This window comes from Ruditapes philippinarum, unplaced genomic scaffold (assembly GCF_026571515.1).
Source record: "Ruditapes philippinarum isolate M1 unplaced genomic scaffold, ASM2657151v2 ctg33_1_1_1_1, whole genome shotgun sequence".
Taxonomy (NCBI): Eukaryota; Metazoa; Mollusca; class Bivalvia; order Venerida; family Veneridae; genus Ruditapes; species Ruditapes philippinarum.
The window spans coordinates 724398-738428 of record NW_026864681.1 but is presented as its reverse complement, the minus strand read 5'-3'; positions in this window follow the sequence as shown (position 1 = coordinate 738428).

The following is a 14031-nucleotide window of genomic DNA, read 5'->3' as shown; positions in this document are numbered from 1 at the left end:
GTCTACCACATCAAGACCTATCGTTGCGGCTAAGGCTGATGTCTATCTGTCTGTCCTGCGTCCCTTCTTGCACAACAATCATGTCCATACTGTAACTTTGTCATGCATTGAGAGATTTTTTGACACATAACAACGTTGTGTCGCTCTCAAGTACCACATCCCTTCTTCAAAGGTCAAGGTCACAGGTATATTTTGAAGGTTCACATTAATTCACAATTAGAGATTAAAGGTACACACATTTTTGTCCGGACTATAACTTTGTCATGCATTGCAGAGTTTTAAGATAACTTGGCGATAATGTCTACCACAACAAGATGACGTGTTGTGCGAAAGACCCATGTTCCTACCTCCAAGGTCAAGGTCACTCTAATAGTTTGAAGGTACTTATTAAAAGAAGAGTTTAAAGGTACAAATTAGTTTCCAAACTGTAGCATTGTCATGCATTGAAGAGTTTAAAAATAACTTGGCATAACTGTCTACCACATCAAGATGATGTGTCGCATCCAAGACCCTTGTCCCAAGGTGTAAAGTTTGCTATAAATAGCACTTCATTTCACAAGAGTAATATTAAGCAATTTCTTACTTTCATTCTCTTTTCTTTTCATAATACCTACATGCTTAAGAAACCTTTTCGGGACATTCGTCACTTGCGTGGCAGCTCTTATTTGTTGTTGTTGTTGTTGTTGTTGATGATGATCACTATAATAATTGACAAGAAACTGTACATAGTCAGAGTATAAGTCTAAGATATTTTGTAGTCTAGAAATACTTTTTTAATCATATTGTGTATTATATACATTGAATATACTCTGTAGCAACGCTATATGTCGCAACGCCGCTATATGTCGCAACTAACGCTAAATGTCGCAACGCTGACGCTATATGTCGCAATCAACGCTATATGTCGCAATCGCCTACCGCTAAATGTCGCAACGTTGCCGCTATATGTCGCACAAAAATCGATTGCCGCTAAATGTCGCCACCCCTTGACGCTAAATGTCGCACTTGGTAGGAAAGTAACAGATGGAACTTAAACAAAAAGTAAGTGTTAAAACATTTAAAGTTTATACCATTTACACATGAAAACATATCCTAGTAAGCAAACAAAAGTTGTATTTCGTGGTCTATGGCAAAAACCTTGTATGGCCATAGAAACGGTTTTTGATAAAAGGAATGGATTTGGTTCTCAACCACGGACCAGGTGTGAGATCAAACTTTCTCTTTGAGGATGTCTTTCTCACAAAATGCATCAACAAAAACATTTGGATATACATGTATATTTGTTATATTATTTGACATAACTGAGCAACCCGCTTGTTAATGCTAAGGGGGAACTATATCTTAATATATATTTTATATTATACCTGTTCATAATCTGACTAGATAGGCTTTACTACATGTAAGTATTAAATAATACCCAATTGATCTGTTGATCGATATTCGTAACTATGCGGTGTATTGATTTAGGTTTATGACAGAATTGTTATACTTTCAAAACTTTTTATATTTATCTCAATATTTCTTTGGGAACATTAATGAATCAATATACTATGTAATTGCCAAATGTTGACTGCCTACTGCTTACTGTCAACTGCTTACTGTCAACTGCTTACGGCTTACTACTTATTATTCACTGCTTATAGCATTAAAAAAATGGACGACCTATTACAACTATATTGGTCAAAAATTATTCATTTGCCGAAATAGTTGCCGTTCTGGAGGTCAAACACAATATAGTGCAGTGGTATATAGGCCACTTCCAACAGCCTTGCTGTTGGGTAAACCCTTTAGCGATGTGGTTGAGGTGTCCGCCTACGGACCAAGAGGTCTGTTGTTCAAAACCCGGTTGGACCCTTGGTATTTTTCTGCCTCCTTATTTACTTTAATGGTGTCAGAAGTGTTTGACGGACTCATGCGGTAAGCCGGGAGTGTCATTCAGGAGAGCTGGCTAGCTCTGAAAAGTAAAGAGGGGAGGAGTGTAGTGGTTGTAGGTATATAGGCCACTTCCATCAGCCTTGCTGTTAGATTAACCCTTTAACGACGTGGTTGAGGTGTCCGTCTACGGACCAAGAGGTCTGTGGTTCAAAACCCGGTTGGACCCTTGGTATTTTTCTGCCTCCTAATTTACTTTAATAGTTTACGGGTACATATATATTCTTAGAACAACATTTAAAGGAATTCACTGATAAATTAATAAATGCATGGACTATAACATGGAATTCCATAAACGACAGCCAACTGTTGACTGCTTACTGTCTACTTCTGACTAACTACTGCCTACTGTTAACTGCCTACTGCTTACTGTCAACTGCTTACATCAATTGCATACTGTCAACTGCTTACGGCTTACTGCTTATTGTTCGCTGCTTATAGCGTTAAATGTACCAAAACCTAAATAATTATGCGTGTATGTGCAATAAATCGTTGATAACTCGGTCGGAATCCTTTGGCTGATACATTGCAAATAAATACGCACAACGCACGATAGGCAGTAAGCAATAGTGTAAGCAGCGCGCAGTAAGCAGTCAACAGTTGGCTGTCGTTTATGGAATTCCATAATATACTGTATTATAATAAAACATTTCCAATCGATCTTCGTAATGCACAATCACTATACATGAAAACTTGGACGTAGCTTTGTTTTATCCAAAAATCTTTGAAAGGCATTTTTGAATATAAATACATGTATATATTTAACTCATTTGAATATGCTTGATATGCTGACATACCAAAGACCCTTTTAGGCATATCTAGGCATACCAATAACTCGATTTTGTAAATGAAAGAAAATTATAAAATAAGATTCTTTTACTTTAATGTGTTAGAAACGTTCTGGACTGGATATATATAATTTTCTTTCCATGACATGAATTTGGAAGTAAATAATAAAATAAAGAATTTGGAATCCCTGTTTAAGGGATAAATTATTATCGAAAGTTGTTGAAAAATTCGGTTAATACTTTACTTTGTTTGGCTTGAAAATATGTGGCAAAAAGGCACTGTTGCGCCGCATAAAAGCAATTTTCGCTTTATGAATTGCGCCTAGCCGCATAAACGTGTTCACCACTATTATGCGAGGGAAATCACCGCATCAATGACTTTGAACCCGTTTATGCGGCAGGGCTTCTATGCGGCGTCATAGTGCTTTTATTCGACTGCGAAGCATCCAAGTCTTATATGATTTTATATAACACACATGATTTACTGCGGCACGACACAATTTATTTTGCGAGTTCCCAATAAAAACACAAATAAATAAAAAATGTCTCGTACATAATTTTAACACTTTTGGGGCACATTTTAAATTTCTCGCATTGTTGCAAAACATTTTTATTTTTCATTTTTGTCAAATGAAAGAAAGTATTTTCTCATGTCCGTAAACATCCACTGTATTAAATAGTAATAAGACACATCAAGCAGTAACGATATGAATTCACGCGGCTTATATTTAATTTCATTTTGTCACCGATATAATTCTCGACGTTCTCATTATTTTCACATTGAGGGCGCCATTTTGTTTCAAAAATGTGATAAATAAAAACAATTTTTTGTCGAATTTTGTTGTGAAAACTATCTAGAATGAAACAAAATGTTCTAACTAAGAAAATGAATTCGAACACCAATATCTTTTATTCAGTCGTTAACGCTGTACAGACGTTTAAAGTAGTGTTTACGTGACGTCACAATGTAGCGCCATACAGCACGTGCAAAGCAATCAAATCAAGTACGCTATTTTAATGTCGCAAACGAGTTAAGGTTTACATTTATTCACTTTTAATAATTTTTATTTCGCTTGAAAAATTATAGAGTGAAATAAAATAAACAAACAAAGTTTTATCAACGTTTCCAAAATTCGTTCTTCTACCATGATATGTGTATATATTATGTTTGTTGTTTCATTATGCTGTTACTCATTACTTGCGACTTTTAAATATTGCTATCATCTATTAACCTTTTACCCCATGAGCATATTGCGAAAAATGGCCGTTTTCATTGAAAAGCCTCCTGTAACAAGTTCAAACTGCTATGAAACTATGAAAAATGCTTCAACATTTCAATGCCTGCAACATTTTCAATTTTGCCGTTTTGGGCTTTCTTTAGGGATTCTTATTTTCTCTATTCAATACTGATGAAACTTGGCACAAATGTTGACTAGATCATAGCCTCTGTAACCACATGCTCAATCGTAAATTTTCTGTTACCATGGCAACGGAGGGACGTCTTAAAATTGCGAAAAATCACTATTTTGCATTGGTTTTTTCCCATCAAAACTGATTTCAAAGTGCTGCAACTTCTCAATGAATTGAGATAGAGTAAAAGGCTTTTCAGCGTCGGTTACTAGTTACCCTAAGATCGACCTGAGGCCATTTTTAGCCTGTCACATGTCCAAAATTTTCTTGGCGATGGGGGATGGCGCCGAAAAAGTGGTCACTTTTTTTAACAACATTTCTCAAACGAAAAACAGTGTTTGGGGCCTAAATAGGGCATTTTTTCACTGTTTGAGGCCTCAAAAGGGGGGGGGGGCAAAAAGTCGTCAAAATACGTCTATATGAGGGAAAAGATTAAGTCGGTACATTAAAACATATTACACTTATCATAATTAATACACTAATTATTTACTTCCAAATTCATGTCATGGAAAGAAAATTATATATATCCAGTCGGGAAGATAAAGGTTTTTCTCTTAATTGTCTTTCATTAGAAATAAAATCAACAAATCATTTAACTCTTGGGAAAACAGCATTTTATCTCAAATTCACATGAATTTAAATATATAATATTGTATATATATATAGTAATGTATACTTTTGTGGGTTTGGGAATGAAATGTTTTGATGATCTTTTAGGAACTATGTCCAATTTCCAATATACATTGTCAATGTATCAGCATTTCGACTTTGTTCAAATTATAGTAGAAGTTGACTGCGACATTTGATAAAATTAATGTTAAAGAAACGCTTTGTAACTTTATTTATTGTTTTTAAGTGGATTAGTCTACAATTGGGAAATTTCCCGCGAGTATTTTAAATATGTATTGATAGAAACGACAGAAATGTCTCATTTGGATATGGAAAAAAATGTTGATAGTGTTCTAAGTGATTTCGTATGAACTTTTACATGTTGTATAATAACATTGTGTTCTAAAACAATTTATCAACTGCCACATACAGATATGTGATATCGGGTCATGTATCTTACACTCATATGTGAGCCGCGTCACGACAAAACCAACGTACTGCGTTTGCGACCAGCATGGATCCAGACCAGCCTGCGCATCCGCGCAGTCTGATTAGGATGCGCAGGCTGATCTTGATCCATGCTGGTCGCAAACCCATTATGTAGGTTTTGTCATGGCGCGGCTCATATATGATTATTTTGTTGTTTGTCGTTATGTCCATGTATGATACTAAAGACATGTACTATCAACATAAAGAATTATGTCCGCTATTACAAACCTTCCAATAGGGATCAAGCCACTTTAAGAGTCACAGTTTTTCCTATTTCACAATTACTAAAATGTACCTTTATAAAGATACAGTCTGTAATATTATTGATTTTACAAAAGGGAATATCTGTGAAGATATTTGTCTGTATATCAAATTTTATCTGCATAGAAATATAGAAATCTACACGAAACTTTATGAATAGAGTATTTTCTTCGTTGGTACACTTGATTTAATTTTTATTTGCAATGGTTCACTGCCTTCTCCGGATTGTTCAGATGAGTAAAGATTTTTTTTTGTCCTTCAATAAAAACTATTGAAATGTCAAGATGTCAACCACTTGTACGCATTGTTCATTTTACGTGTCATTTCTTTAATTTTGATATGATACTAGGAGCTAATGTGTTGAAATACAAAATACAAATAACTCAATTGTTGCATGGTTCATGGATGTCAAAGGGGTCGTCCTTAATTGACGATTAATTACCGAGGTTAAATTCACAAACTATCATATGCATGGAAAAACACAGAAGAAACAGGATGGGTTCATGTAGTACACGGGACATGAAAAAAATAGATATAAATATTAAGTTAGATAAATAGATAAATTTAGCATGCAAAAAAGCCGTTACACAATGTATGTACTTCTCAAACTTTAAATTTTATGTTAAAACTGATTTTTTATTCTTCAATTCATTTCTTTTACAGCATGTTGCAGACAGTTTTAAGTTTTTTTCTAATACAGAGTGCTTACAATACACATCTCTAGCTCATAGATTAGATAAACCACTGTAGCCGAACGGTTATTTTTGTGAACTGCAGGTTCGAATACCATCCGTGACATTACATCATGTCATATGAGGAAAAACAATCAAATTTTCTTTCAAGATATTTGTGGTTCTCTACAGGTCCATGCAGTATTATATATACTATACATGTATATAAATCAAATTTGATTACTATAACGCAATGCAAGGTAGTCTCTTTAATTTCATTATAAAACAAAACCACAAAAGCCAATCAATTCTTGCTGTTTCAGTAAAAATGCAATAATTCGCATATATTTTCTATTTTATTAAATTTTAGTACGTTGTATATAACGAATGCTCAATCAGCGTTTCATTTTGGCCCATTATTACTAAATTGTATAATAAAACAAAAACTAGTTTTCAGACAGTATTTTGCAATGGTTTTGCACATAAAAGATACGTGTTTATGTATACTCCGTCATTATTAAAGTGTTCTTTTGGTAATGTAACTACAGATAGCTTTTAGCAACAATTGTACTTGTAAACCAATGTGTATGGTGAACTTTGATACATGCACGAAATAACCTTGTAACAGCATTTCTTTATACATGTTAAACACAAAACTTGTTTACTTTTTATAAGCCTTTACGGTGACATATGGCTTGACTTTGTTAAGCAAGCGAGGTAATGACAAATGTTGTCCATGATTTTGTGAGTGCGTTTGGTAACTAAATAAATACCTTTCATTTAGTGCTCGGGGACGAACGTACTACCAAAACACTCCAAAGGAGAGTTTGTCCTTTGTAAAATGAAACATAAATCAAGGTAGTGTTTTAACTGCAAGGGACTTTAATTAATGATAGCGTACAATTACTTATAAGAAAATGCCACACTTAAGAAATCGTGGATTATAAACATTATTCACCGGTATAAAGGATTCGCTTTATCTTTTATTCTCGTTGTCATTACGTAAATAAACAATTTGTACCATAGCGGTACCTTAGTGGTCAGGCAACCACCGTTTGAGCGATAGCCTGGTCTTACTTTAGGCGATCAACATTCAGAGGAAAGTGCGAAGACCGGTCTGTGCTTTCTAGATGTAGTATTAAGTCATTGTCTCTAAAGATGAAGCAGCCCTGAAAAACCCATCATTATGCTTATTTCTTCGATTTATTTCTACTTTAATATTTAAAAGGATTCGTTACATCTAACATTTACTCTTATTAAAACGTATCAGACAGAAAACAGAAGAAAACGCTAGTATTTCTTCCGTATTCTAGTATGTTTTTTTTTTCGAGTCAACTTTCACCACCTTAGTATTGTTTGTATTAAAGACAAAATGATAACATCAGTAGGATATGAAAACTATCGGTCATGTCCCCTCCCTAGGACCGGCTTAAGCAAAACATGAAAATGATAACGACCGATCAGTTTACAATGCCGTGCGATCGGACGTAGCTTTTTACTGTAGCCTGCTAAATTTAAGACTTGTATTTTTTATATTGGTTGTATAAGAAAATGATAAAAATGTTCCAACTGTCCACACTGAGCTTGACCATTTATCATGAAATGTTGACAGAAATTCTGCGGGAAAAGGATCAGCTAACATAAGAATGGGGACTTATCCGCAGTAAAGAATGGTACCACCATAGAGTCTTCATTGTAAAAATCAGACATTTTGACGTTGTACAACAAGGAAAAAGCAAATTGATATTGCCAGCTTAATACAAAAAAAACTGTGGTTATTTTCAGCAAATCTTTATTTGGCAATGTGCTGTGAAAGACCCTTTTGGAATAGAATGTTTTGTAGATATCAGCAAATCTTTATTTATCATGTTATTTCAGAGACGCTTATAGAATAGCATCTGTTTATACAAAGTATACTTGTGTAGATTTCAGAAAATATTTTCTAAGAGAACATTATAGAAATGATTTTTTTGTAAATTTCAGCAAATTGTGTTATTTGAGAGAGCCTTATAGATATGAATTTTTGAAGACCTCAGCAAATCTGATCTTGCGATAAGCAAGAGTCTTTTGTATTGTTCAATTCGGCGACTGTTTTCATGGGAGAACTAAATCATAGGCATTCCATGCATTATTTCCAGTTATAGATGCAACCTGAATAAATTCATCTACATACGGTCAGCAAACTGTATACATAATTTTTATAGTTTTCTATGAAGTAGAGAAACACGGAATCGCTGCAGAACGCCCCAAAAAATGACAAAAGGCTTGGTTTGATTAAACCTGTTAATGAACGGTACTGGACAGTGGTGCAAGTTACCGTCCACATCCCCTAGCACCGGCTTAAGTAGAATTCAAAATTTAATCATGATAATGGTGAAATTTGAAGTAAGAAACAACCGAGATGTGTTGAAAAACTAGTCAATGTCCAAGAATTAATGACTATAGAAAAAAGTCGTTGTATTACCTAAGTTATCAGATTCAATGTGTAATTGTGATTAGATGAAAATAAAAACAGCTGGGGTTTTAATGTATTCAGCTACTTAAATATTCATGAGCTTTGCAATATGACATAGTTTGATCGAATTACAGTATAATCTAGAAATGATCCTGCTACAATAATATAATAAAATGTGACACGTTTTAGCCGATTATAAATCAGCCTAGTATAATCAGCCATTGCACACTATAGCATTCTAACATATTTCAAGTTTTAAACCATTTCAAAATCTATCAACAATCAAGTCACACATTGTTAAACGGCAGTACTCCAGTACACCTAAATTACTATCTACGTGCGCGGTTGGTACAACCTTCTTTTCGTCGCCTTTTCAAAATACGTTAAAGTGTAACTAATTTATCAGGTATTTAAGCGTGTACGTTAATACAGGTGATCAAAACGGGCAACTATTAAGATATAACGAGACGTATTTTCTGCACTGTATTGACCTTACAAGGTTAGTTCGTCCACTCGTCGTATATTGTATGTATGGCAAGTATAAACCTTCAGTTTGATTTAATGATTTGGGCTGAAACTCTATATTTTAGCATTAAAACGTCTTTTAATTCAATGAGCACAGGTGGCTTTGGCCACGTCCATAAATTTACTTGAATGAAATATATCTTGTTTTATGAGGCAAAGACAAATAAAACATTTTCATCAAACGTTTTAGACCAGGAAAAAAAGAAACACCAAATTTTCAATCCTCGTAATTTTGTATCACAAATATCTAATACATATTTTTGTACATATACATTTATATATAAATTATAAAAACAAACGTTACTATAATAATAAAGGTTTAAAAATTTAGAGGTTCTGTGTGAAATTTAGATGTGAATTTGTGAAGGAAGTTTACAGGAAATATAAGATAGATATGAACCAGTGATATCTAGCAGAGATTACACTTCACCAGTTTTGCATTCTGCATTATGAGTTCTATAAAACTCATGATTTCCTCATGATTGCATTAATCATTTTGTACGACCGTGATTGCTTAGTTACGTCAAGTCATTTTAATACAAAGTTCACTATATTTTTTTTTAATTTAGTATAGCTTATGCGGTTTCAATTCACAGATTATTCATTTGTAGTATGAACAAACATCTGTAACTTGTAGTTCACAAATGATAGACGGGTTTTATCTAGTAACCATTATCTAATTATTAAAGTGACAGGTGTTTTCTAGAGTTTTGCAATGTATACCTATGTCTTTTGTGTTGAATTATTCACATCTGAATAGACAATAAAAGTATCATTTCATACCAATTTGTTCACAACTTTTATATTGTAATCCGAGAAATTTGTAAGTTATTTTTAAAACCAAGTTAACATCTTCAGGTGGGATAATGTATTTTGTTTACGCAAATATGCTTACATAAAACAAATATGACATGCCAACAAAAATGAACATAGATAAGTATATAGATATACCATATAGTGAAATTTAATTCACACGCTGTCTATTATTACTAAATATAAAATAATTGTTGCGTTTTAGGTCACGTTGACCAAATTTATTTCATTTCTAGGTATACGCGTACGCAAAGAAAAAATAGCTAACACCGACCTACTACAGCTAGCTGGCTGACGCCGTTCCTTTCAGGTTCCGAATGAGAATATTATTGTGTTTGCTTTCATGCATAATATTATTCTATATTTTTGTTAAACAGACTTTATACAGGTTGTCTGATTGCAGCATGAAATATGAAAGGAGAGATTAACAAGTGTAAGCGACGTTTCACGTAACGCATCCCCAACAAAATTAAGCTGAAAAAAAGAAATGAGCCGCGTCACGACAAAACCAACATAGTGCGTTTGCGACCAGCATGGATCCAGACCAGCCTGCGCATCCGCGCAGTCTGATCAGGATCCATGCTGTTCGCTATCAGTTTCTCTACTTGTAATACGGTTGGTAAGCGAACAGCATGGATCCTGATCAGACTGCGCAGGCTGGTCTGGATCCATGCTGGTCGCAAACCCATTATGTTGGTTTTGTCGTGACGCGGCTCAAATGAATTTGATCATCTGGATGGGGGGAATGAAAAGGAAATACTTGCCGCTGACAATTAGTTACAAGATAAAACAATGATCATCATATGATTTTAATAATTTATAATGACAATATCATGCTGAAACCATTATCAATTGTTCTCGTTTAATGACGTTTACATTTTGTAGTTGCGCTTATTATCTACTTATATATACTTATATCCATATTAGCGAAGTTCCAGTCGCATTTCATTATGAAAAATCATTGAATAATTTGTTCAAATAAGATGACGTCACTGTCTAATGCTGCTTATGTAGCAAATTATTGTATATTACGTTGCATGCAGTACATGTTTGTACTTATGTTTTCTCGAGACCACGTGATGTTATAGTATTAAACTGTCTTCTACTGTCATTTTTATTGAAATAATATTACAGTTATTTGTTCAAAAATTAATCGAAATATTTTTTAAGAAGGTACGAGTACATATAAAAATATAATCGCGGAAACAATAAAAAAGCATTGTTTACAAACAGAACAAGTATGATCCTAATATATGATTGTTGTCAGCAGATGAATTTGTTTATCATATGAAAACTTTAAAATTGAACAAATGTAAGAAGTTTTTAAAGCAGCATGTTTCCAGATTCATGCTAATGTTCATGAAAATTTTGAAAATGTAAAATATTGTGAAGTTAATTAAGAAAGTAATTTACACATTGCAAAACGATATTTACAGTCCACTTAAATAACCAAAAAAATGAGGCCAAACTCTGCAAAAATAGCTCTTACTGTTTTAGTCACGCAGTTGAAATATGGTGATAATTACTTCAAAATCAGTAATAAATCACATATAAATATACACATTATTAATTGAATACTTTCCTTAATATCTTAGTACAGTTTAATTTTTTCAAGTTTGATTTTCTTGAAATATTTTGGCTCATCTGGAGGTATACTACTTTAAGATAATGCATAGAATCATATGAGCGCGGAAACAATAAAAACGTGGTTACAAACAGAACGAATTTTATCTTCACACATGACTTTTAATGACAGATAAAATTGTTTATCATATGAAACTATCTTAATAATAACATTAAACTAAAATTAAGTAGATTTAACAAATAATCATCACATGTCATACCTAATATTAATAGACATTCTGCCTTAATGATTCAGTTTAGTCAGTATATGTTCTGTTTTATTCATAAAGCCCCTCCCTAAAGTCCCTCCCTAACTCGGAAATGAATACTTCTTGATAAACATCAAAATAAATTTTAAAATAGTTATTTATAGCTATGTATAATATAGACAACAGCATTTATGTGTTGTAGGTAGTAAACTTAATATAGTGATTTAGTATTTTGCATCAGTCAAAATGCTGGTTTTCTTTACATTTTTCTTCTTTTATGACAAATTATTTCACATTCTGCGCTACTTTTCAACGTTAAAAACATTTGACATGGTCTAAATCGATTGTTTATATCATATAATAACATGCTTGCTTTTCCTTAAGAAGCAAAATGTAATTATTTCTCAAACTTAATCCGCCTTTTTCTATTTGGAGAGAAGTTGATTTCTTAAGTGTTTTAAGATAGTAAATGGTCCCAAACAAAAGGAATTGTTTCGATAAGGACCAGGTGGCAAGTGGAGTGTGTGTGGTTATGTCTCATTTAGCGAGACTTAGAATAATGGTACTCTTCATCTAGTCCTTGTTTAGTTGAACATGCAGTTGTTTCTTGCACGCAACATGTATAAAGATCCCTGTGTCGGGTGACCAAGTTTTACCGCAATGATTAACCGCGATTCGGCGCATGAGCTGTGACCTAATTAAGTCCGAGGTTTGATATAATAAAACGTTGGTGTATCCTCACGAGATATTTTGGCAATCCCACGGAAGGAAATATATTATTCACCACTGTTTATTGTTTCCATTTAAATTTCATCCAGATTTACTGTGGACCTTTGTCCAATTTTTTTAACAGCTTTCCTTCCATTTAAAGTTTTCCTTATGTAACAGTAGTGCAGCAAAACATAGCATTACTCGACATAACACACCTAATTACAATGCAATAATATAACATCGCAAACTATCGCATCACCTCATATCGCACCACATTATAACAACAACATATCATTTTGCAATATCAGCAAGTAATGGCATTTGAAAAAACAACACACGGATAAAGATGAAAGCATATTCAAATGGTTCACAGAAATAATTATCTATATATAGAAATATATCTTATCACTATGTACATATTAAACGCGATGAAATAATTAAAATAATAACAAAGGTCCATATATACTTTCTTGAATACTTAAACAAACGAAATATTGTTCAAAGTATATGCCGATGAAAGTATTGTCTTAAAATGGAAATATAGGCGCATACAAAAAATGACCGAAGAGTTTACCTTTGAATCAGACATACAAGAGTCTTAAACAATATAAAAATGATACCAATGAAGCGTATGCTATTATTGTCGTTGAATTTACAAGAGAAAAGCAGCTCCACCAAAAGATATTTATTAAATATATTCAATTTATGGTAAGTTAAAAGGCAGATTCGAATGTAATGAACAAATAAATTTTAAGAAAATAAGAAAGAAATATAATAGTTTAAATATGATAATTAATAAAGATTAAAAGGTGTAGTTCCGCCACATGTTTATGGTATACAAACACAAATTTACAAAACAGAAATATATTCCACTTGGTGCTTATGGTTTTAATCAGGAAAGGATTTCGCCTAATGTATATATGATGTGCACAAAAGTGTAAATAAAACTGTAAAAGAATCCATCGTATATGGTATACAGGAGAATAAATAAGAACAAGAAAATAAGACGTCTGATGAATATTATGTTGTCTACACAGAAGAGTTATTAAAGCAGAGAAAAAAATCTGTTTGGTGCACATGGTATAGAACAAGAATTGACTGGACATAAAAATATCGCCTGATACACAAGAGAAAACAGGTTTGCTGTATGTGGTATGCCGCCAAAAGAGTTAATAGAACAGGGTTGGGTTATGTAGCATACACACAAAGGTGGGTGTATATGGTATATACACAAGAGGTAACAAAGCAGGTCTGGTGTATATGGCAGACACACAAGGGTTTATATACCAGGGTTAGTGTATATGGCATACACATAACAATTAACAATCAGACACGGTGTATATGGCATACGCAAACATGCCTGGCGTACAAGAGCTAACAAACCAGAGCAGAAATAAGCCTGATAAACAATAATCTACAAGCATATGTATTGATGTAATTGGAAAATACGTATACATTGAGATCGACGTATGTGATAATATGTATATTAATTAACCATGTGATGAAAAATATTCATAATCGCCATAAAAATGGTC